Genomic DNA, 27,247 nt, shown 5'->3' on the forward strand with positions numbered 1-27,247 from the left:
ACGAACTTCTTAAAAGACTTTTCTAAAAATTTGTACACACTAAGTTCACTCTTAGTGCTATAAAGTGAGTTTTGACAAATGCCGTGTCATGCATGCACAATTACAGTATCACACAGACTAGTTTCGCTACCCGGAAGAACCCCGGAGGCTTCACCTCTTCACCCTCCCTCCAAATCCTTGGCAACCACTGAGTTTTTTACTGTCTCCATAGTTCTACACTGTCCAGACTGTCATATACTTAGAATCATCCCTAGCCTTCTCACACTGGCTTTTTAATCACTTTGCAATATGCATTTAAGATTCGTCCATGTCTTGTAACTTGATAACTCAATTCTTTTTATTGCTGACTAATATTCCATTTGCATGGATGAAAAACAGTTTATCCATTTACCTACTGAAAAACATCTTGGTTGCTTCCAGTTTTTGGTTATTATGAAAGTTGATATAAACAATGAGGTGCAGGATTTCTTATGTGACACAAGTGTTCAAGTTAGTTGGGAGCACAACTGCTGGATCACATGGTAAGATTGTTTACCTTTGTAAAAAATTGCCAGATTATTTCCTAAAGTACTGGTATCATTTTGCATTCCCATCAATAATGAATGAGAGGCGGCGGGCTTGGCCCAGTGTATAGGGCGACTGTCTACCACATGGGAGGTCCGCGGTTCAAACCCGGAGCCTCTCTGACTCATGTGGAGCTGGCCCACGTGCAGTGCTGATGCTCGCATGGAGTGCCGTGCCACGCAGGGGTGTCCCCCGCGTAGGGGAGCCCCACGCACAAGGAGTGCGCCCCGTAAGGAGAGCCACCCAGCGTGAAGGAAAGTGCAGCCTGCCCAGGAATGGTGCTGCCCACACGGAGAGCTGACACAACAAGATGACGCAGCAAAAAGAGACACAGATTCCCGTTCTGCTGACAACAACAGAAGTGGACAAAGAAGACGACGCAGCAAATAGACACAGAGAACAGACAACCGGGGTGGCAGGGGGAAGGGAGATAAATAAATAAATAAATCTATTTTTAAAAAATAATGAATGAGAGTTCCTGTTGCTCCACATCCTTGCCGGCAATGTATACTGCAGCTTTTTGGATTTTAGCCATTCAAACAGGTATGTAGTAGTATCTCATGGTTTTAATTTGCAATTGCCTAATGACATATGACGATGAGCATTTTTTCAGATGCTTATTATCTGTGTAATTTCTTTGGTGAGGTGTCTGTTCAAATCTTTTGTACATTTTTTTAAACAATTCAATTTTATTGATACATATCAATATAGCAAAAATCCATCCGAAGTATAAAATCAATGGTATTCAGTGTTGTCACATATGTGTGCATTCATCACTTCAATCATTCTTAGAGGCCTTTCATTATTCCAATAATAATAATAATAATAACAAAAACCAAACAAAATTCATCACCTCTTAGTCTCTCTATGCTTCCCCTGCTACACACAGCTGCTATTCTCTGTCCATTTTTTTAAAAAAAGTGTTATTTTCTTTTTTGTTCAGTTTTAAGAGCTCATTATATATTTGTAAATATATATACAAGTCTTTATCAGATGAGTAATATTTTCTTTCAGACTGTAGGTTCTCCCGTCATTCTCTTAACAGCACCCTTCACAGAGCAGATAGTTTTAATTTTAATAAAGTCCAACTCATCAATATTTTATTTCATGGATCAGGCTTTTGGCATTCTATCTAAAAACTGATCAGTGAAATTAAGGTCACCTAGATTCTCTTCTACGTTTTCTTCTAGAAGTTTTATAGTTTTGTGTTTTATCATCAGATACATGTGGTCTTTTCTTCTTTATTCTCCGCCTGGATATTATTTGATCTTTAACTCTCAGCTCTTAAGTTGGAAAAAGGAACGATTCAGCCTAACTTCTGGTGTTAAGCAGTCACATAATATTATGGCTCTAGTAGATTTGAGGGATTAAGAATCTGTTTAAGGATCCCATTAAAATCATATCCTCTCGAGGGCAGAGCATTTTGCTTACCAATTCAGGTTTGGACACCCTGAAGTCCATTCCTGGATTCTAGGTTAAGAGTCCTGATTTCCTGATCCTCTGATGAACTGAGGAAAGCTCTCCAGATCCTGCCGCCTCCTCCTAAGCTGGGTAACACGATTCATCAAAAGCAGGGCCTAACCAAGAGTTAATTGTTTAAAGCAGGTGATAGGTACAAGAGGGGTCATTACATTGTTCTCTTTACTTTTATAAATATTTGACACTTTCCATAATAAAAAGCTTTGTTTGCTTGAAACAGAGCCTGGGGGCGTGGGGGCGGGGAACTTTCCCTGGGAGTTTCTTCTCCCTGCCTCTTCCTACTACTGTTCACTTCGTAGCTGACAATGTACCACAACCAGCCACCTCTGCCTTTTCAGCAGCGTGGTGACCAGGGAACTAGAGGGCTAATAAGAGATGGGCCTTTCCTCAGCCGCCGCTAGCGTGCTCGGTTCTTCCGAGGAAGCTAAGGCCGCGCTGGGGTGAGGCCCTCACTTCATCTGGTGACCATCCCCGCGTCCTGCACTCGCCCGCATGGTGGCCTCCGTCTCCGAGCTTGCCTGCATCTCCTCGGCCCTCATACTCCACGACGATGAAGTAACCGTCACGGAGGGTAAGATCAAGGCCCTCGTTAAAGCAGCTGCTGTAAATGTTGACCCTTCCTGGCCTGGCTTGTTTGTCAAGGCCCTGGCCAGCATCAGCACTGGTAGCCTCACCTGCAGTGCAGCGGCTGAGGGAGCTGCCCCCGCAGCAGGTGCGGCACCAGCAGGAGGTCCTGCCCCCACCACCACCGCTGCCCCAGCTGAGGAGAAGAGAGTGGAAGCAAAGAAAGAAGAATCTGAGGAATTGGATGATGACATGGGCTTTGGTCTTTTTGACTAGACCCCTTCTGTAAAATGTTCAATAAAGAGCTGAACTCTTAAAAAAAAAAAAGAGAGAGAGAGAGATGGGAGGAGAAAAGGAGTCCTGGGAACTTTAGCTAGCAGTTACAACCCAGCAGAGCAGGTGCCAAGTTTCTGGTTGGCAAAGACACACCTCCTTAAGTTGAAGGTCTGCACAAGGATGGGTGGAGACCTCCCTGCTGCCTGCCCCTCCCCGCCATTTTGTTTCAGAGCTCTGTGTGAACGTTTATTCACAGAAATTCCTCCTTATAGAAAATGCAAAGGACCTAACAAAGACAAAATGACTTTGGCAAAAGACAAAGTTGGAGAACCTACACTACCTGATTTCGAGACTTAACATAAAGCTACAGGAGAGTTTCTCAAACTTGGCACTACTGGCCTTTGGACTGGCTAATTCTTTGTTGTCAGGTCTGTCCTGAGCATTATAAGCTGTTTAACAGCATTCCTGGCTCTACCCACTGGATGCTGCTAATCCCACTGCCAATTGTGACAATCAAAACTGTCTCCAAGTGCACCCCCACCCCGGGTTAAAACTGCCTCGGTTGAAAGCAGTAACAAGGGAGTGTGATATATACATGATAGATATATAGATCAATGGCAGAGAATAAGAAATAGACCCTCAATTCACATGGGAAGAGATCATCTTTCTTTTCAATAAAGATGCTGAAATGACTGGATGCCCATGTCCAAGTAAATCCACACCTCAACTCCAGACACAAAATTGTACTCCACACTTATCACAGATTGAAATGTAATAGCTAAAACTATAAAACTTCCGGAAGAAAACAAGGGAGAAAACCTTTTTAATCTTAACTTCAAGAAGCTTTCTTAAACAGGACACAAAGTAGCACAAACAATGTGTTAACTGATAAATTGCAATTCATCAAAATATAAAATATATTTGACTCTTAGAAATGAAAGGAAATATCTGATAAAGGACTTGTACCTTTATCAGATATATGACAAACAATCCAATTTAAAAAATGAGAAGAAGATTTTAAATAGTCACTTCATCAAAGAAGGTGTGAGAATCTACAACTGGCAGGATTATGAATATCTGAAAATTAAAGTCAGAATCACTCAAGGAATTACAATATGTCAGAGCCAAGAAGCTTCATTAGGGGTCTGTTGTATACCTAATTTATACCAGAAACAGGGACGATGCTAGGCAAGGCTACTAGTTTTATTATTTAATCCTCACAGTAGCCCTTACAGTACTATGATTATCACTGTTTTAAAGATGAGAATATTGACATTCTGAAACATGACTAATTAATTGGCCCCAGCAGTCACTATCAGAATGTGAAAAGGCTAAGATTCAAATTCAGAGCTATTTGACTCTGTTCTTACCACCACTTAAAACCTATTAATACAATATAGACTTGGCCTGAGGGCAGCAAAACTTATTAAGATAATTCAGTATTTAAGAGAGTATGATATTGGTGAATACATATGTACATAAACCCCATGAACAGAGCAGGGAGTTCTGAAAGAGACCCACCATTTGTGTATTTTTGGTATACTATAAAATAAGAGTGGGAAAACAAAGGGCTGTTTGATAAATTGAGCTTCAAAAAGTAACTTACTGAGGTGGAGAAAGTGGCCACAGTAGTTGCTGAGGGCAGGGAGAGGGAAGAAGAGATGTGATGTGGGGGCATTTTTGAGACTTGGAGTTATCCTAAATGATATTGCAGGGACAGATGCTGGACCTTATATATCCTGCCATAACCCACTGAAAGGACTGGGGGAGAGTGTGAACTACAGGATAAACTATTACCCATGTGGTGCAGCAGTGCTCCAAAATGCGTTCACTGAGGGCAATGAGTGTGCCACAATGATGGGGGAGGTTGTTGGTGTGGGAGGCGTGGGTTGGGGGGTGGGTGTATACAGGATCCTCTTATGCTTTTTAATGTAACATTTTTTGTGATGTATATATTTTTTAATATGGGGGTGGGGGGTGAGGAGTGGGGTTCTATGGGAACATCTTATGTTTTTTAATGTAATGGTCTTTGTGCTCTATTAACTTTAATTTTAAAAAGTATAAAAATAAAAAATAAAATAAAATAAAAAGCCCAGTTTTGGGAGCCAGTGAAGCTCAATGGTTGAGCAACACCAGCGTCCCACGTACAAGGTCCCAGGTTCAATCCTTAGCCCTGGGACCTCTGGAGAAAAAAAAATGGCCCAGTTTCCAATTACTGAAGCTAGCATAGTTCCTGGAAAAATAGTCGGCTTAATAAGTTTCTTTTCATCTCCAAGGCAGTCAAGGGGCAGTTATTATCTATGGTATACAGATAACAGATATTAGTCATAAGAAAACTAAGGCTTACATAAAGTGATAAAGGAAGGTCTTGAATTCTAGAATTCCTAGCCCTTTCTCTGCAATAGCATTTCTCTGAGATTCCCCATGGAAATGATGATAATGAAGAGGAAGAGAAGATAGAAGGGGAGAAAGAGTACATGTAATTGTAAAACAAAATGTTTCATTCTTTTAAAAGGCTATAAGAATTTATTGAGTACCTACTAAAGTTCAAGAACAGTGCTTGGCACTGGGGATATAACAGTGAAAAAAACAAACTATACATAGTTCCTACCTTAGGGAACGTTCATGCTAGTGGGAAAATACTGACAATTAGAAATATCATTAAAACAGTACACTAAGTGCAAAAATTGAATAGCACAGGGAACCCTACGTACAGAGAAGACAACGAAACCCAGAAAGAGTGCCTGGGGGTAGGAATGGAGGTGGAATTCACCAGATAAAATATAAGACTCCCAGTTAAATTGAATTTCAGATAAACAACTCATGTCCTGTATTTCTGCTTTCTACATCTGGAAACCTTAGATGGGGGTTATGCTTAGAAAAGCATCTCAGAGATATTGACACCTAAGATGAAAATTGAACTGTTACTGAACAAGACGGGCTGCCTGCCATTCAACACTGTAATGAAGTGTCAACCACAGCAATTAGGTAAAGAACAAGCAGAGGGCATCCAAAAGAGAAAGAAAGAAGTGAAACCATCCCCATCTGCGGAAGACGTGAGTCTACACATACACAGTCCCAAATAATCTGCAAAAGCTGCTAGAGCTAATAAATGAATTCAGAGAAATGGTGGGGTACAAGATCACTATCTGAATAGTCATATTACTGAAAGGGTTTAATATCCAGGATACATGAAGAACTCCTACAGTTCAATAACAAAAAAGATAACCCAATTTAAAAATGGGTGAAGGACTTAGACATTTCAGAGAAAATATACAAAGAGTCAATAAGCATATGAAAAGATGCTCAACATCATTAGCAGTTAGGGAAGTGCAAAACAAAACCACAGTGAGATACCACCTCATACCTACTAGAATGACTATTATTTTAAAAACATTTACAAAAACAAGTGCTGGCAAAAATGTGGATAAATATGAATGCTCAAACGTTGTTGATGGGAATGTAAAATGATACAGCTGCTTTGGAAAACAGCTAAAAACAAAAAGTTAAAACATAAAACTACCTATGACCCAACAATGCTACTTCTAGGTATACACCCAAAAGAAATGAAAGCAGAGATATGACAGATATTTATACACCAATGTTCAAACCAGCATTATTCACAATAGCCAAAAGAGAAAAGCAATCCAAATGCTTCTTAACAGATACATGGATAAAGAAAATGTGACACAGACATACAATGAAATATTAACCTTAAAAAGGAAAGACATTCTGATATGTGCCTCTACATGGGTGAATCTGGAAGATTATACCAGGTTGAACAAAAAAAGTCAGACACAAAGGGACAAATATTGTATGATTCCACTTATATGAAAGAGCTAGAATATGCAAATCCATGGAGACAGAAAGTAGACACAGGTTACCACAGAACTTGGGAAAGGAGGGCTGGAAATGTTTAATGGGGGAGGGTTTTTCTGTTTGGTGTTATTTTCTGGTAATGGATGGTGGTGAGGTTAGCACAACATTGTGATTAATCCCACCGAATGGTACATTTGAGAGTGCCTGAGATGTGAAAGTATATGATATATATATATATGTTTCCACACTTAAAAAAAATTAGAGAAATATATATATATATATATATATATATGTTTCCACACTTTTAAAAAAATGACAATTAAATGCAACACATAATCCTGGACTAATCTAATAATGGAGAAGAAAATGCCCAGAAGTACATTATTGGTACATATGAAGAAACTGAAGCAAAAGCTGTAAGCTTTGTACCAATGTTAAATTTCTGGAAACTGATAACTACAATTAAGGTGGATACACTGTATCCTTGTTCTTAGTAAATGTACATGGAAGTATTAAGTGTTGAAGGAGAATGATGTTTAGAAAATAGATACATGGATGGATGGATGGACAGATAGACAGAATTTCTGATACAGCAAATGTGGCAAAATGTTAAAATTGAATTTGGGCTATCTGGGTGGGAGCAATGTTGGAATTCTCTTGTGGTGTATATGACTGCGTTTTTTTCTCCCCCAACCCTTCCTGCTCTTTCCCCCAGTCCAGGGTAGCAGCATTCCTAAAGAGTGAAAACAGCAAGCCTCTGTAACCCACGACTAATCAACAGATCTTGTACAGAATATTTAACCTGCTTTTCCAGAAGACTGCTATGCTATCTCTTTTCCCCAAACTGCTTGATCACCCCTATTTCAATGTATAACTTCTGCCCTGCTGAAAATATCTGTTCCCTTGGATCTGTTTTCTGTAAAAGTCACAAGCACTCCACACATGCCTGGATAACCATCAAACCATGTACCTGCAGCTCTTGAGCAATGTACTGCATTCTTTAGAAAGCAGCTCCCTCTCAACTGCATGTGGACATGACCCGTTAAAGACCCCTCTCCCCTGGCAGTAAGGGCAGATGCGAGCCCAGGAAGCGCCATCTGTCCTCCTGCCGCCCAGGACAAGAACTAGAACACGCCTGGGCTCAGAACCATCTCGTCCTCCCACCACTGAGGAAGAGCCCCCACGGAAGCCCCCTAAATAAATGCTCATTACTACCTAAGCTGGACTCGTCCATGGCTCTCTTCGGTCTGACATACCCATTCCAGTGCAGCAGGAAGCAATTTTCACAGCTCCTTGCTACACTCGCCATCTCTGCATCAGTTTGGTATTATTTTTGCAACTGTCCTGTAAGTGAAACTACTTCAAAATAGAAAGTTAAAAAAAAGACAAAAACTGACCTATTACTTATCCCCAACAAATCAGGTCCCTGGAAAAATATGATGGCTCCTGCCCTGTGGAGACACCCACGAGGCAAGGATCTGAGGTCTCCTGACCACAGCCAGGGAGGAACTACGGGCCCTTGCCTGCAGCAGAGTGAGCCACCTTGAAAGGATACCTTTCAGCCCATGTCTAGCACTGAGATGACTACAGCCCTGGCCAATGGCTTGACTACAAACTGATGAAAGGCCTAAGCCAGAATCAACTAGCTAAGCCATTCCCAGAAACTACAAGACAATAAGTGTTAGTTATTTTCAGCTGTTAAGATTTAGGGGTAATTTGCTATGTAGTAGCTAATAAGCAATGCGCTGCCTGTTAGAGGAGTGCAGTACTGTATCCCATCAGAATGAATCTTCACTAGTTTCCCCTATCGTGCTCATTCATTGCCTGGGAGCAGCCGTGACTAGTTCAGCCTCAGCAGAAATGAGGTGGTGGAGTCAGAGGACCCACGTTTGGGCTGTGAGCCAACTATGCCACCCACAAGCAGGAGATCTGACAGGGGCATTTCCAAGGCTGTCACAAAATAACAAGTATCTAGTAGCTATAGCATATCCTTTCTGAAACAAAAGAATTAAAATAATAGGATCTTTTTTTTTTTTAATCTGGTTGCGCCATCGTCTTTTTGGTGTGTGGCTTCACCGTGCAGGCTCTGCGCCTCTCCACGCAGGTCTGGGATGCCTTTTTTCTCTTTTACCAGGAGGTCCTAGGGATCAAACCGAGTCCAGCATATGGTAAATGGGAGCTCATTTGTTTGAGCCACAGCCACTTCCCCAATAGGGAAAAACAAGAAAATATCTAAAAATATTTCTCTTCTGCATTAAGTTTAACAGTGGAAAGAATTATGTGAAAACAGAAATACAAGCAAAATAATAGAGAAAATTCTTATAGCAGAACTAAGAAAACCCCAGATCTTAGACTAGCTCTGGTAATCAGCTTAATTTCCTGTGTGCTCACAGTTGACTTTCTCTGCCAACTAAGAAAATAATTTCTTCCCGGGTGGGTTGTTTTGTCTCTCCCATTCAGAGAGGAATTTCTGAAATCTAAGGATAATGTGCAACTGATGAGCTATAGCCTGTGATTAATCAACTAATCCAGAATTTCTAAGAGAACTTTGGTGAAACTATTTGAGTGTTACAAATTCCATAAGTTATTTTATATCAATAGATTAAGGGTAAATAAAACTGATTGCATTTCCAACCATCTAAAGTGAACATAAAAACATTCACACTTTTCCCAAACACAGCATGAGGTGGGCAGGAGTAGATAACCACTGTAGAACTAAATATGGCTACAGGGAAATGCTGAAAGATTTCCTCTTTGACCACAGTCTCTAGACTTAGCTCCTTGGCCTTCTGATTTTCCCAACTACACAATCTCAGAGTTCATGCTATTATAACAGATTTTTTTTCCAGGCCAATTCAATACCAATTGGGCTCAGAATGTGTTTATGTTGGAATCCTTTAAGGTCTGCTTTCCACATGTCAGATGTTACTGCCCTCCTTATGGCCTGTAAAATAATAACAATTATCTTAAGAATATCTCCTATCCAAATTTCACAGAAACCGAGAAAAGGATGTTATCTTAAAGGGCTTGTCTCTCCAGGTCAGTATAATCCACTGCTCTAAGTAAAGCCCAATTCTAACCTTTATTTTCTAGAAATATCTATATAAATTAATATTTTAAGTATTCTATTTTTAAAACATCCAATTCATTTTTAAATTACCTTGCTATATTAAACCTAGGAATCAAAATATGAAAGAACACAGTGCTCAAAACACAAAATTTAGAATTTCTTTTACTACTTATTATAGAATAAAGCAAGAGGAATTCAACTATTTTTCTATGGAATTAGGTAGAAATTGTAATGCTGCTCTGATCAGTTACATAAAATTGATATACATATTCAACAAAGCCCTAAAGTTTCAGGACTAAGCCCACTACATTTTGCTCTGTAGCCACTCTACCACATATGGTTAAGATTATCCAGTGACTATACCCAGTGTTTCTTAACAACTGAGTTGGTTCACAGTAAGGTCTAAAGATCTGGAATCCAAATGAAGAAAAGCTTTGAAAACTGGCCAGAAAATAATCAACAATTTCTAGATGACTGGCCATCTTTTCTAACAAAACAAGGTATTAGAAAATTTTGTGATCCAGAGTAGAAGAGGCTTGGGAAGAAAACACATTCAGTACAAAAGTCTTTAATATCATACTGGATAACAGATGCTACTTGGAAACAGTTTCATTATTAATCTCTCTGCCACAATTCTCTTTCCTCATATTTAGAACTTTTAAAAATTTCCCTTCTCTTAAAACTGATTTTTTTTCTACTTCTCTTTGTTCATGAGTAATCTAAAATATATTGCAAAATTTCTTATCTCACTGATACATCTTAATCAATATGTAAAGATAACTCCATATTTTTTACTTTTTCTTTATTACCATAACAGTCATTTGAATAATTAGATTCTCTCAAAGTAAGTACCAAAAAATTACTAAAATACATAATAATTTCCAGTGATTTTGCAATTTTACTTTCTCCTTTCTGACTTGTCTTTATGGGATAATCTTGAAAGAAAGTCCCACTTTGCCAAATTTTACTAGTAAGGACTTTCCTTTAGCTACCTCAAATTCCTTATTTTACACTAAAGATCAAAAATTGCTGGGAAAGGGGAAAGAACAAGTGGAAGACTCAACAAAAATTATAAAGAAAAAAACCTAAGAGTACAGTTTTGTCATTGTTACATCCATTCGACAAATACACATTGAACCTGGACTTCTGTTTGTCCAGTGTGGCAGTGGAAGACCCTCCAGTGTTCTCTTCCCCTGCATAATCTTTTCAACTAGCAAAAACTGGCTGAGCCATCTTCCTCAAAACTCCAGAAACATTTAAAGGGTTGCAATAATTGGATGAGTGCTAAATCAGGAAAATACAGTTTTAAAAATGATAGGAGGGGAGTGGATGTGGCTCAAGCAACTGGGCGCCCGCCATCTACCTGGGAGGTCCTGGTTCAGTGCCAAGTGCCTGCAAAAGAAGACGAGCCACAACAAGCCGCAGCGAACTGCAGCGAGCTGCAACAAGCCACAGACAGAAGTGACTCAAGCAGCTGGGCACTTGCCCCCCATACGGGAAGTTCCAGGTTCAGTTCCTGGTGCCTCCTAAAGAAGAAACAGACAGACAACGAGCAGTCAGATGAGGGAGCCATCTCAGGACAGGGGAAAGAATGAAAAAAAAAAGGTAGGAGGAGCTTATGGTAGGCTTCCTGTCCCCTCTCCCCAGCCCCTTCCCCCAGGCGGGGTACAATCATCCTACACTCCCACTGTGGGACCCTGCACCTGTTCTGGGGGGAGCATAATAACCCCAATACACACACTGGGGTGTCTGTGCGTGTGGATGCCAATCCATTGGGTAGCAACCTGAAAGACAACAAGAAACTCCTCTCTGGTTCTCGGGTAAAGAATTACCAGCTGTGAGCCATACAAAAGAGTTCCTCTCTTCCTGGAGTGACAAAAAGGTGGAAGGACAGGGGTGTTATGGGAATGGTGTATGTGTGGGCTATACTATTTTTTTTTTTTTTGAGGTAAAGGGGCCAGGAATAGAACCCAGGACCTCATAAGCGGGAAGCTGGACCTCAACCACTGAGCAACATTGGCTCCCCTGAGGTGGGTTTTTCATTCGTTTGCTTGTTGTTTGCTTTTGCTTTTTTTTAGGAGGCACCGGGGACCAAACCCAGGACCTCCCATGTGGGAAGCAGGCGCTCAACTGCTCGAGCCACATCTGCTCCCTATGCTATCTAACTTAAGTTGGTATCAAATCAAATGTGACTGTTATAGACTAGGATATTAAATTTAAGGCCCATGGTAAAAACAAAGAAAATATAAAAATACATACAGAAAAAAATGAGAAGGGACTCAAAATGGTACAAAACAAAAAATTAAAAAATATAAGGGAGGTGGGGAAGCGACTGTGGCTTGATCAGTTGGGCTCCCATCTACCATATGGGAGGCCCTGGGTTGGCATCCTGGGGCTTCCTTGTGAAGGCAGGCTCGCCCGTACGCCGCGAACAGCCAGTGGCCCGCAAGCGCCATGGAGTGCCACCCGGCCCGCAAGTGCCACAGAGAGCTGACTCAGCAAGTGATACAGCAAAAAAAGGGAGACAAGTAAAAATGCAGAAGAGTGCACAGTGAATGGACACAGAGCAAAACAACAAGCAAGCTGCAAGGGGGGAAATAAATAAAAAATAAATACAGACACACAGAATAACGCACAGCTAATGGACTCAGAGAGCAGACAGCAAGCAAGCCACAAGGGGAGGGGGCGGATAAAAAATATATATAAGGGAGGTGGAAGTGACTCAAGCAGTTAGGCACCCGCCTACCACATGGAAGTTCTGGGTTTGGTTCCTGGTGTCTCCTAAAGAAGATGAGCTAGACAGAGAGCTGGCATGATGTGCTGGCACAGCGAGCTGACACAAGATGATGCAATAAGATGACACAAAGAAGAGACACAAGAGACATAACAAGCAGGGAGCAGATATGGCTCAAGCAATTGGGTGCCTCCCTCCCAGATGGGTGGTCCTGGGCTTGGTTCCCAGTGCCTCTAAAAAGAAGATGAGCAGACACAGAGAGCATACAATGAACATACACAGAAAGCAGACAGCTAGCACAAAACAATGAGGGGAGGATAAATACATAAAAAATAAAGTAAAAAATAAATTAATTAAAAATATGAAAACAGGCATTAAAGAACTGAGTAACAAAAATTTATAAGACTTACAAAGACCAAAGAACAAAATGGCAGAAAGAAGTACTGCATTATTTTTTTTTTAAAAGATTTATTTATTTATTTAATTCCACCCCCTCCCCCAGTTGTCTGTTCTCTGTGTCTATTTGCTGCGTCTTGTTTCTTTGTCCGCTTCTGTTGTCGTCAGCAGCACGGGAAATGTGGGCAGTGCCATTCCTGGGCAGGCTGCACTTTCCTTCGTGCTGGGCGGCTCTCCCTATGGGGCGCACTCCTTGCGTGTGGGGCTCCCCCACGTGGGGGACACCCCCGCGTGGCACGGCACTCCTTGCACCGCATCAGCACTGCGCATGGGCCAGCTCCACACGGGTCAAGGAGGCCCGGGGTTTGAACCGCGCACTTCCCATGTGGTAGACGGATGCCCTAACCACTGGGCCAAGTCTGTTTCCCAAGTCCTGCATTATTAGTAGTTACTTTAAATGTAAATTGATTAAATTCTCCAGTCAAAAGGTAGAGATTGGCAGAATGGCTGAAACAGTATGACCAAACTATATGCTGTTACAAGAGACTTAACTTTAGACCCAGAGACACAAATAGTTTGAAAGAAAAAGGATGGAAAAAATATTGCATGTGAGTATTAAGCAAAAGGGAGCAAGGATGGCTACACTAATACGATAATACAGACTTTGAGTCAAAACTGTTACAAGGAATGAAGAAGGATATTATATAATGATAAAGGGCCAATCAATCAGAAGATATAGCATTTATTAACATTAATATTCATATTAGAGCATAGTCTCAAACTATATGAAACAAACAATAATAGAAATGAAGGGAAAAATAGATGGTTCTGCATTAGTAGTAGGAGACTTCAATATACCTCTTTCATAATGATAGAACATCTACACAGAAAATCATTAAGGACATACAAGACCTGAGTGATACTATAAACCAAGAAGTAGCCCTTACAGACATATATAGAATACTTCTTCAACAGCAGCAAAATAGACATTCTTCTCTGGAGTACATGGGTCATTCTTCAGTATAAACCATATGTTAAATCACAAAACAAGTCTCAGTAAATTTTAAATATTGAAATCATACAATATATTTTCTCCAACCACAATGGAATGAAGCTAGACATCAGTAATAGGAAAAACTGAAAACCTCACAAATATGTAGAAATTAAACTACACACCCTTAAACAACCTATGAGTCAAAGAAGAAATCACAGGGAAATTAGGAAATATCTTGAGACAAATGAAAAAACTACAATATACCAAAATGTATGGGATGCAGCAAAGGCATAGCTGAGAGGAAATTCATAGCTCTAAATGCTTACATTAAAAAGAAGATGGGGAGCTGGCCCATGCGCAGTGCTGATGCGTGCAAGGAGTGCCCTGCCACGCAGGGGTGTCCCCCGCTAGGGGAGCCCCATGCACAAGGAGTGCACCCCCAAAGGAGAGCCACCCAGTGCGAAAGAAAGTGCAGCCTGCCCAGGAATGGCGCCGCACACATGGAGAGCTGACACAAGATGACGCAACAAAAAGAAACACAGATTCCTGTGCGGCTGACAACAACAGAAACAGACAAAGAAGACGACACAGCAAATAGACACAGAGAACAGGCAACCGGGGTGAGGGGGGAAGGGGAGAGAAATAAATAAATCAATAAATCTTTAAAAAAAAAAAAAAAAGAAGATGGGGAAGCGGGCTTGGCCCAGTGGTTAGGGCATCCATCTACCACATGGGAGGTCCGCGGTTCAAACCCTGGGCCTCCTTGACCCGTGTGGAGCTGGCCCATGCGCAGTGCTGATGCGCACAAGGAGTGCCGTACCACGCAGGGGTGTCCCCCGCATAGGGGAGCCCCACGCGCAAGGAGTGCGCCGCATAAGGAGAGCCGCCCAGCGTGAAAGAAAGTGCAGCCTGCCCAGGAATGTTGCCGCACACACGGAGAGCTGACACAGCAAGATGAAGCAACAAAAAGAAACACAGATTCCCGTGCTGCTGACAACAACAGAAGCGGACAAAGAACACACAGCAAATAGACACAGAGAACAGACAACTGAGGCAGGGGGGTGGGGAGGAAGGAGAGAGAAATAAATAAATAAGTAAATCTTTTTAAAAATATATTAAAAAAGAAAGAAGATGGGAGCAGATGTCTCAAGCAGTTGAGTGCCTGCCTCACACATGGGAGATGCCAGGTTTGCTCCCGGTGACTCCTAAAGAAGACAAACAACAAGCAGACATCAAACAAAAACAAATGAGCAGATATGGCTCAAGCAGTTGAGCACCCTCCTCCCACACAGAAGGTCCTAGGTTCAGTTACCAGCGCCTCCTAAGGAAAAAACAGACAAGCAGACAACAAGGAAAAAAAAGAAAGACCTGAAATCAGGGATCTGGCCTGACAACAGCAAGATCTAGAAAAAGAAGTACAAACCACACCCAAAGCAAAAAAAAAGGAAATAACAAAATTAGAGTGGAGATAAATGAAATAAAGTATAAACAACAATAGAGAGAAAGTCAATGAATCCAAACTTTGATTCTTTGAAAGCTCAATAAAATTGACAAACTTTTAGCTAAAGAGACCAAGAAAAAAAAAGAGGACACAAATAATTAACATCAGAAATGAAAAGAGAACATTACTACTGACCCCACAGAAATAAGAGTATAAGAGGACAAAATGAACAACTGTGTTTTAGTTTCCTAGGCTGCTTACAGCAGATACCACAGAATGGGTTGCTTTTAACAATGGGAATTTTTTTTAGCTTACAAACTTAAAATTTTGAGTCTGTGAACATGTCCAAATGAAACCATCATCAAGATGCTTCTTTCTTCCTGAAGAAGGGCTGCCAGCAATCTTTGACTTCTCTGTCACATGGAAAAGTTCTCCCTTCCCTTTCAGGTTTTATTGGGTTCAGTTTCTTGCTTCCTTGGCTTTTTCTATCTCTCTTTGTTCATGGCAAGGCATATGGAGACAACTGCTGGTCTCCCTTCTCTTACACGTTTTACTGCTTTCGACTCCTTGTCTCCATGGCTTTCTCTCTTCTGGGTTTTTCCCTTTGTTGTTGTTGTTGTTTAAAGCAATAAATTTATAGTCCAAATAGTCCTTAAATAGTACATTTTAAGTTTTACCAGCTTCTCTAAAAATACTTTGACAGCTGCATTCCCAGTTTCAAATACATGATTATTTCTTTGCCCATTCTTCTCTCTCTCTTCTTTCCTGAATAAGTTCTTTCAGATATGGTTCAAGGTAGAATTTATCCTCCTCATATTCTGTCCACTGATCTTTAGGCAAGATCTGATGCTTCACGGTTAAGTCCAGTGCTCTCTTAATGCAAAGCATCCTGTCATTACAAAGGTTCTCGGGAAGCCTCCTTATGGCTTCTTTGACATCTTTGTCTTGGCTACTGTATCATCTCACATTAACCCTAGTTTATTGAACCCTGCAGCACTAGAATACTATTTTCAAATACCATCCAGCCATCGGCCCCATGCTGCAACAGCAGGCCAGCTTGCCATTCTGACCTCAGACCCACTATCTTCCTATCTATAAAGGACTCTAGTAAGCAAATTAAGACACACCCAGGATCACCCCTTAATTGAAGTAACCTCATCAAAAGATCCCACCTGCAATAGGTTCACACCCACAGGAATAGATTACCTCTAAGAACATGATTTTTTGGGTTTCATACAGCCTCAAACCATCACAACCTGCATGCAAAAATAATGGACATCCTAGATGGAAAGGATAGATTCCTAGAAACACACAAACTACTTATGATGAACTAAGAAGAAATAAAACTCAACAGACAAATTACAAGTAAAAGGATTAAATCAGTAATCAAAAATCTTGCAACAAAGAAAAGCTCACATGCCTTCACCAGTGAATTTTATCAAACATTCCAAGAAGTAACACCCATCCTGCACAAACTCTCCCGAAAAATTGAAGAGTGGACATTTCCTGACTCATTTTATGAGGCCAGCATGACATGAATACCAAAGGCAGATAAAGATGGCAAAACAAAAGAAAATGACAAACCAATATCCCTTATGAATATAGATACAAAAATCCTCAATGTAATACTAGCAAACCAAGTCCAACAGTACAATAAAAAGAATTACACACCATTATCAAATTATATTTATCCCAGGTATGCAAAGATATTTCAACAAAAGAAAATCAAGTAATGTAATATATCACATCAATATAAGGAAGGGAAAAACACATGATCATCTCAATTAAAACAGAAAAGGCCCTCGGGAGGACCCCAGAAACAGCCAAAACAGACACAACCCCAGGTACTGGTTCTCCTGAGGGCTACGGAGGCCCACACGGCAGATAGCTCTGGAGCTCAGTACCATGTCAGTGGATCCTACTTTGGAATTTGTGTTCCTGAGTGTGATGGAGTTGGACTCAGATGTGACCTTTCTACACATGCCTCTTGTCACTTTTAATGAACCTGTGGTTGGTGCTAGCGTTGGTGTATACTCAGGAGACTTGAATCCCTGGACTGCCCAAGTGCTAGCTGGGCCCTGAGCCTCAGCAGAGTGGTGACTCCTACTCTCTGGTTCGTTGGTCTTACCCAGGTCAGCTAACAGGGAGGTGAAGATGGTCAACCACCACACCAGGGAATCAAGAGCGCCTACAACTGCAAGCAGAGGAATTGCATCCATCATCCATGTGGAATCTAAGCCCCCTCTTTATCTAGAGGTGGAGAGGGCATCACCATACCAGGGTCCACAGAATGGAGGAATAAAATATGAATTAGAGTGGACTTACTGATATTCTACTATAAAACTTTTGTGACTACTAATAGAAGAAATTGTATCATTGACATGGAGAAAGTGGCCATAGTAGTTGCTGAGGGCAGGGAGAGGGAAGAAGAGATGTGATGTGGGGCTGAAGTTGTCCTAAATGATTTTGCAGGGTCAGATGCTGGGCATTATATATCCTGCCATAACCCACTGAATGTAAGGGGGAAAGAGTGTGAACTACAGGGTAAACTATTATCCACTTGGTGCAGCAGTGCTCCAAAATGTGTTCGCCGAGTACAATGAGTGTGCCACAATGATGGGGGAGATAGTTGGTGTGGGAGGAGTGAGGTGGGGAGATGGGGGGTATACAGGAACCTCTAATGTTTTTTATAATGTAACCTTTTTTGTGATGTATGTATTTTCAAAAAAATACAAAAATGATGGGGTGGGGGAGTGGGGTGTGGGTTATATGGGAACCTCATTTTTTTAAATGAAACGTTCTATGTGATCTATTAACTTTAATTTTAAAAGTTTTATTTAAAAAAAGATTTTTAAAAAAATCTATACTATAATCCCTAATAATAATTTTTTTAAAAGGCATTTATTAATCTAGTACCCTTTCTTTATAAAAAATACTCAGAAACTAGGAATAGAAGGGAACTTCCTTGTCTTAGTCAGCCAAAGGGGTACTGAGGCAAAGTACCAGAAATCTGTTGACTTTTATAAAAGGCACTTATTTGGGGAAACGCTTACAGTTACGAGGCCCTAAAGAGTCCAACTCAAGGTTCCTTTCTCACCAAAGATGGCTGCCAACCTCTGCTAGGGTTCAGCCCCTCTCTCTCAGCTACAGGCAGGCAGAGGGCTTCTTTCGAGGCTCAGCTGCAAACTATCAGGTAAGTGCCTCATCTCTCTTCCTGGGGCCGCAGGATCAAAGTCCTTTCCTCTGCCCTGTCTGTGGAGCGCTCTCTCTCTTCCTCTGTCTTCTGTTTGTCTTCTTGAGTGAGTGTTCATTCAATCAGCCCACCAAGGGGTGGGGCTCAACCCTGAATCACACCCTGCTGACGTGGTGGAATCAAAGCCCCAAACTTAACATTAATCAAAGACATCTCAGCTGAATCTAATACATTCAAAAAGTACCACACACAGAGGAACAGACCGGTTTATAAACACAATCCTTCTCTTTTTGGGGGTTCATAAATAATCTCAAACTGCCACATTCCTCAACATGATAAAGGGCATAGATGAAAAACCCACAGCTAACATCATCCTACATAAAGAAAGACTGAAAGCTTTTTCTCTATAATCAGGAACATGACAAGATGCTCGCTGTTAATTAACATTGTACCGGAAGTACTTGCCAGAGCAATTAGAAGTAAAAGGCATCCAAATTGTAAAGAAAGAAGCAATATTTTCCCTATATGTAGATGACATGATCTTATATACAGAAAACCCTGAAAATTCTCCAACAAAGCTACTAGAGTTAATTATTGAATTCAGTGAAGTGGCTGGGCACAAGGTCAAATGCAGGAATCAGTGGAGATTCTATACCTTAGTAATGAATAATCTGAAGAGGAAATGAAGAAAAAATCATTTATAATAACAATTAAAATAATCAAATATTTGGGAATAAATTTAAACAGAGATTTAAAGGACTTGAATATGGGAACAAAAAATATTGCTAAAAGAAATTAAAGATGACCTAAATAAATTGAAGGGAATTCCAGGTTAAGATGTCAATTCTACCCAAGGAAATTTATAGATTCAATGCAATCCCCAATCAAAATTCCAACTACCTTCTTTGCAGAAATGGAAAAGCCAATCTTCAATTTATTTGAAAGTGAAAGATGCCCTGAAAAAGAACAGAATAAGAGGACTCATTCTTCCTGATTTTAAAACTTATTACAAAGCTACACTAATCAAAACAGCATAACACTGGCACAAGGACAGGCTTATAGATCAAAGGAATTGAGTTAAGAGTTCAGAAATAGACCCTCATATCTACTGCCAACTGTTTTTTTTTTAGTGTTTTAGTTTATTTATTTCCTCTATTTTTTTTTATGTTACATTCAAAATATATGAGATCCCCACATACCCCCTACCAGTTGTTTTTTGACAATGATGACAAGCCCTCTCAATTGGGGAAAGAATAGTCTCTTCAATAAATGGTACTGAGAAAAATGGATATACATATGCAAAAGAAGGAAGGTAGACTCTTGCTTCACGTAACATATAAAAATTATCTTGGGGAAGTATATTTGGCCCAACAGATAGGGCATCCACCTACTACATGGGAGGTCCAAGGAGGTCAAACCCCGGGCCTCCTTGACCCGTGTGGAGCTGGCCCACGCACAGTGCTGATGCACGCAAGGAGTGCCCTGCCACGCAGGGGTGTCCCCCGCATAGGGGAGCCCCATGTGTAAGGAGTGCTCCCCGTAAGGAGAGCTGCCCAGCACGAAAAAGGGACAGCCTGCCCAGGAATGGCGCTGCACACATGGAAAGCTGACACAGCAAAATGACGCAACAAAAAGAGACACAGATTCTGGGTGCAGCTGACAAGAATACAAGTGGACACAGAAGAACACACAGTGAATGGACACTGAGAGCAGACAACTTGGGGGGGGGGAGGGAAGAGAAATAAATAAAAAATAAATCCTTAAAAAAAAAATTATCTTGGGGAGTAGATGATGTAGCTCAAGTGGTTGAGTGCCTGCTTCCTATATACAAGGTCCCGGGTTCAATCCCCAGTACCGCAAAAAAAAGAAAAAAGTATAAAACATGGGGTGCAGGTGTGGCTCAAGCAGCTGAACACCTGCTTTCCACATGGGTGATCCTGGGTTTGGTCCCCAGTGCCTTCTGAAGGCAAAAACAAACAAGAAGCAAACAGGCAAAAGAAAGAAGCAACTCAGGGGAGCTGTTGTGGCTCAGTGGTTGAGTGCTGGTTTCCTTAATAACCCAATAAATACATAAATAAATAAATAAACCTTTTCAAAAAAACTATCTCAAAATGGATCAACAACCTAAAAATAAGTAACAGTACTATAAAACTCCTAGAGGAACATGCAGGGAAACATCTTCAGGACCTCATCTTAGGCAATTGTTTCTTAGTCTTTATACCAAAAGCACAAGCAACACAAGAAAAGATAAATGGAATTTCATCAGAATTAAAAACCTTTGTTCGTCAAAGAAAGTGAAAATACAACATGCAGAATGGGAGAAAATATTTGGAAACCACGTATCTGATAGGTTCAATATCCTGATATATAAATATCTCATGCAACTCAACAAAAAGACAAACAACCCAATTAACAAATAGGCAAAAAACTTCAGGAGACATTTCTCTAAAGAAGATATACAAATGACCAATAAGCACATGAACAGATGCTCAACATCATTAGCCGTTAGAGAAATACAAATCAAAACCACAGTGAATACCATTTCACACCCACCAGAATGACAGTTGTATAAAAAATAAAGAAAAGAAAAAAAGGGAAGCAAATGTTTGAGAGGTTATAGAGAATTAGGTACACTCATTCATTGTTACTGAGAGTATAAAATGGTAACACTGTTGTGGAAAAGTCTGGCAGTTCCTCAGAGAGTTAACTATAGAATTACCATAAGACCCAGCAATACGATTTTTAGGTATATACCCCAAAGAATTGAAATCAGGGACTATAATAGATACTTTCCCACTGATATTCATAGCAGCATTATTCACAATTGTCAAATATGGAAGCAAATCAAGTGTCTATCATAAGATGAATGGATAAGCAAAATGTGGTATATAAACAGAATGGAATATTATTTAGCCATAAAAAAGAATTAAGTTCTGATACATGTGACAACATGGATGAAAATTGTAGATATTATGTTGAGTGCAATAAAGGAGACACATAAGGACAAACACTGTAAAATCTCCCTGGTAGTAAAAAAATAGAATATGCAAATTAAGAAATTCAGATACTAGAATACAGGCACAGGGGCGGGCTGAGGTAGGGGTAAGGAACCCGGATGTAATGCTTAATTGGTACAGAAGTTCTGTTTGGGGTGATGAAATGTTTGGTAATGCATGGTGTGAAGGTAGCGCAACATTGTGAATGTAATTGACACCACTGACTTGTATATTTCAAAGTGTTAAAATGGGAAACATGGGGCTATACATGTCACCAGAACAAATAATTTTTAAAACCACAGAACTGTACAATACAAAGACTGAAGCCTGATATAAACTATGGACTATTGTTAATAGTATAATTATTATAATATAGTTTCATCAACTGTGACAAATGTGCCATGCTGATGAGGGATGTATAATAAGAGGGAAAACTGTGCATATGGAGGGAATTAGTTACACAGGAACTTTACTTTCTGCATGATTTCTCTGTAAATCTGTAACTGTTCTCATAAAAATTAAGTAATCAAATACACACACGCACCTAGCACAATAAGGCACTGGGCTAGGTACAAGTCTTACTATTTCTCCAAGAGCCTGCCATTACAATATGATCTTAAAATGCCAAAGAGGATAATAACATTTCTCAGTGTGGGGATATAGTTTTGAATTGTTTGTGATTTCTATATTGTTCTAAAGACCCAGACAATAGGAATAAGTTCTGGGAACTAAACACGTAGAGTAAGGAAAAAAGGTACCAGTGGATGAAATAGAACACTCCAAAATTATAGAATTTCTAAAAGCAACTTAAAAATCTATGTAGTGTTTAGCCACTGTCATCTCATCTGAGCCTAGGCAGTGTTCCTGATTTCAACAGTCAACAGACTCTAGCTATCAACTTATTTGTCTTTGTTAAAAAATTTCACCTCGATGTACTGAAGGATTTTCAGATGAGAACATATTTTCAATTTTATGACTGAAATCAACAGAAAAATAAAATTCAATTACAGACATAACTCTTGATGAACTTAGCCCAAGATTTCATTAGATGTCCTATTATAGCACAGTAGAAGAACGGGTTAAGTCTCACTTTAAGGTATGCAATATTTTAAGGTCCATACCTGTGACCTTGAATCAAATTATAATATCCTTTAGTAAGTCTAGTAAACTACTTCTTGTAATTAAGTTTCCTGGAATGACACTAAATATATCTGATAATGAACTGCATACTACAACATTTTAGCATAATATAGAACCAAATTTTACTTTGAAGACTATCTTGTCTTACAGTGTTTTCCCATTTCAAAGATTTTTTTTTTTTAATTAAACACATCCATAGAAACAGAAAGAAGATTAGTGGTTGCCAGGGGCAGAGGAGAGGGTGGACTGCTTAATAGCTTTCTTTTAGGGTGATGCAACTTTTTCAAACTAGATAGAGGTGGTGGCTGCACAAGGTGAATGTCCTAAAGGCCACTGAAGGTTCACTTTAAAATGGTTAATTTTATGTAATTTCACCTCAATTTTTTAAAAAATTAAGCCTAAAGTATGAAATGGTGGCTGGAAGAGTTATTTTATTATATATATGGCACTGTCTTTTCAATAAATGACGATGTCAATTTGATGACCATGTGGTATAAAATTCCACATGAACTGTGCTTTAGTTTCCTAAGCTACTCAAGCAAATACTATGGCATGGGTTGGGTTATTCAATGGGAATTTATTAGCTCATGGCCTTGAGACCGGGAAGGTGCTCAAATCAAGGTGGTGCTTTCCCCCGACCGTGCCTTCTGGGGCTGGCTGCTGGCAACCCCTGGCCCCTGGCTCCTCTGGGGCACGGCAGTGCACGTGGTGGCCTCTCCCGGCCTCTCTGCTCTCTTCCCGGTTCCCCTGAGTTTCCGTTTCTGGCTGCTCCCTGGGGCTTGCTCTCTCTCGGTCTGAATTTCATTCTACTTATAAAGAACATAAGTAATAGGATTAAGACCCGTCCTGACTGAGTCGGACTCACCTTAACTGAAGGAACCTCCTAACAAGTCCTACTTAAAATGGTTTCACACCCAAAGGAATGGATTACATTTCAGAATATGTTTTTCTGGATCAATATAGTTTTAAACCACCACAGATTACAAATCTAAATGTGAAAGTTAAAAACAATACTTTTTTTAGAGAAAACAAAGAACATTTTTGTGACGCGACCTTGGTATAGGCAAAGATTTCTTAAAGAGGATACAAAAGGCACTAACCATAACAGTAAAAACTTATGAAGTGTATTATATTAAAATTAAGAACTTAGGTTCACCAATAGATACTATTAAGAAAGCCAAAAGCAACCCACCGAATGGGTTCAGAATACATAAACAACAACAAGTCAAATAAGAAAAAGCCAGACATACAGAAATAAAATGCAGAAAGCCTCAACAACAGCTTCACAAATGAAGCCATTCAAATGGTCAATAAATGTATGAAAAATGTGCTCAACATCATTAATCATCGGGGAAATGCAAATTAAAAGCACAATGTATTATCTCTATACACTTACCAGAATGATATAATAAAAAAAATGTTTTTTTAATACCAAGTACTAGCAAGGATGTGGAGGAACAGGAATTCTCACATACTGCTGGTGGGAGTAGAAATTAGTATAAATATTTTGGAAAAAAATAATCTGGAAGTATCTACTAAAGCTGAACATACATATGCCCTAACTATACAATTCCAATCCTAGGTATATACCCAAAAGAAATGTCTGCGCTCACTAAAGGACATGGACTAGAATGTTCATGGCATCACTAAGTGGAATCCCAGAAACTGAGAACTACCCAAACACCCAACAACAGTGGAATGAAAGAATAAATTATGGTTATTCACACCATGGAATATTAAATAGCCATGACCAGGGAGCAACTACCATTACATACAATATGGATAAATCTCTCATATACAATGTTGAGCAAGAAAAGCCAATCACAAAAGAATAAATACTATAAGACTCCATATAGATATAAATTATAAACACAGGCAAAACTTACCTGTTTCATTAGAATACAATACAATGTTACCCCTAAAGAGAAGGCAGGCTTCTAGGGTGTTAGATACAAGGGCTGGTTTGTGAAATTTCATTAAACTATACACTTATTATGTGTGACTTGTCTGTATATATTTCAACTGAAATTTGAAAAGTATATGCATATATATTTTAACTATAAAGGTAATAACCAAGCATGGAAATATCAAGAAATACAGAAAAGAAACATATACAGTAATAATGAATCATAATCCTATCTTCTAAAGACACTTGTGGGAAGCAGATTTGGCCCAACAGATAGGGCGTCCGCCTACCACATGGGAGGTCCAAGGTTCAAACCCAGGGCCTCCTGACCCATGGGATGAGCTGGCCCATGCGCAGTGCTGATGTGCACAAGGAGTGCCCTGCCACACAGGGATGTCCCCCCGTAGGGAAGCCCCATGCATAAGGAGAGCCGCCCAGCACGAAAAAAGTGCAGCCTGTCCAGCAGTGGTGCTGCACACGTGGAGAACTGATACAGCAAGATGATGCAACAAAAAGAGACACAGATCCCAGGTACCCCTGACAAGAATACAAGCGAACACAGAAGAACACACAGCAAATGGACACAGAGAGCAGACAACTGCGGGTGCGGAGGGGGAGAGAAATTTTAAACATAAATAAATAAAAGCAGGTTTCTTACAAAAAAATACTTGTAAGTAGCTATCAAATATATACAAAAATATAAAAATTTATTAATATATATCAATATAGTTTTTAAAAAGCAGTTTTATTGAGATATATTCACACACCATACCACCCATCCAGTGTGCACAATCATTGAATCTCAGTATATTCACAGAGTTGTGAATTCATTACTACAATTGATTTTAGCACAATTTCATTACCCCAGAAATAAAAAATCCCATACTCCTTATACCCCCTATTGTTGACACTTAGCATTGGTACGGTATCTTTGTTACAACTGATGAAAAATTATTAAAACATTACTGGTAAATACAGTCCATGGTTGGCATTAGGTGTATCTTTCAAGGTCTACCCTATTTATTAACAATGTGTGATAGTGGCGTACATTTGTTACAGTTCATAAAAGAACATTCTTATATTTGCATTATTAACCACAGTCATTGTCCACAACAGGGTTCACTGTGTTATATGTGACCATGTTTTCCTTCTTGTCACATATGCCAATCCAAACTTCCCCTTCCAACCATATTCACGCACAATTCAGCACTTTCAATTATACTCACAACAATGTGCAACCTTCACCTCTACCCATTTCCAAATATTTCCAATCATCCTAATTAGAAACTCTATACAAATTAAATATCAATTCCCCATTGTGAGGGTCTACTTCTGAACTCTCAATGTGAACGCTATGCTGTTTTGAGCACTGTAGCTTTGCAATATACTATAAAATCAGGAAGTTGAGTCCTCCAACTTCATTCTTCTTTTTCAAGATGTTTTTGGCAATTCAGGGACCCTTACACATCCAAATAAACTTGATCATTGGCTTTTCCGTTTCTGCAAAGTAGGCTGCTGGAATTTTGATTGGGACTGCATTAGAATCTGTAGATCATTTTCAATAGAAGTGACATCTTAACAATATTTAGAATTCTAATACATGATCACGGAATGCCCTTCCAATTCTTTAGGTCTTCTTTCATTTATTCTGGCAATATTTTGTAGTTTTCTGAGTACAGGTCCTTTATATCCTTGGTTAAATTCATTCCTGGATACTTGATTCTTTAGTAGCTATTGTAAATTTTCTCAGTTTCCTTTTCAGATTGCTCATTACTGGCACATAGAAACCATTCTGATTTTTGCATGTTGATCTTGTACCCTGCCACTTTGCTGAATTACTTTATTTGCTCTAAGAGCTTTGTTGTCAATTTTTTGGGAGTTCCTATATATAGGCTCTGTCAAGTCATCTGCAAATAGGAAAAGTTTTACCCCTTTCCCACTTGGATGCCTTTTTTCTTGCCCAATCACTCTAGCTAGATCTTCAAGTACAATGTTGAAGAACAGTGGTGACAGTAGGCATTCTTGTCTTGTTCCTGATCTTAGAGTAAGTTTTCAGTCTTTCGCCATTGAGTTTGATGCTAGCAGCGGATTTTTATTATATGCCCTCTATCACATTGAGGAAGTTTCCTTCCATACCTATCTTTCCAAGTGTTATTATTTTTTTTTAATCAAGAAAGGATGCTGGATTTTATCAAATGCCTTTTCTGCATCAATTGAGATAATCAAGTGGTTTTTCCCCTCTGATATGTTCATGTGGTTTAGCATATTAATTGATATTCTTATGCTGAACCACTCTTGCATACCCGGATGAACCCACTTTGTCATGGTGTATAAGTCTTTTAATATGCTGTTAGATTCTATTTACAAGTATTTTGCTGAGGACTTTTGCATCTATATTCATTAGGGAAATTTTTAGTTTTCTTATCTTGTAGTATCTTTATTAGTGTGATGTTGGCGTCATAGAATGAGTTAGGTAGTATTCCCTCCTCTTCAATTTTTCGGAAGTGTTTGAACAACATTGGTTTATTTCTTCTTAGAATGATGGGTAGAATTCACCTCTGAAGCCTTCTAGTCCTGTGCTGTTCTTTGTTGGGAGGTTTTTTGATTAATGATTGAATCTCTTTACTGGTAATTGGTCTGTGGAGATCATCTATTTCTTCTAGAGTCAGTGTAGG

At 39.7% G+C, this 27,247-nt stretch overlaps 1 protein-coding gene across 5 annotated transcripts in view; it reads right to left on the minus strand.

The window, feature by feature from the left end:
- The window catches only part of TFDP2 (transcription factor Dp-2), a 291,147-nt gene that overhangs the window by 114,134 nt on the left and 149,766 nt on the right, over window positions 1-27,247 (minus strand). The window contains exon 3 of one of the 5 annotated variants that reach the window (XM_058295099.2): window positions 19,431-19,486. The exons of the other annotated variants lie outside the window; for them this stretch is intronic. The gene's annotated coding sequence lies outside the window, so the exon portion shown is untranslated. The remainder of the gene's footprint in view (window positions 1-19,430; window positions 19,487-27,247) is intronic. 5 annotated transcript variants of the gene reach the window in all.

Source organism: Dasypus novemcinctus, chromosome 4, assembly GCF_030445035.2.
Source record: "Dasypus novemcinctus isolate mDasNov1 chromosome 4, mDasNov1.1.hap2, whole genome shotgun sequence".
Classification (NCBI taxonomy): Eukaryota; Metazoa; Chordata; class Mammalia; order Cingulata; family Dasypodidae; genus Dasypus; species Dasypus novemcinctus.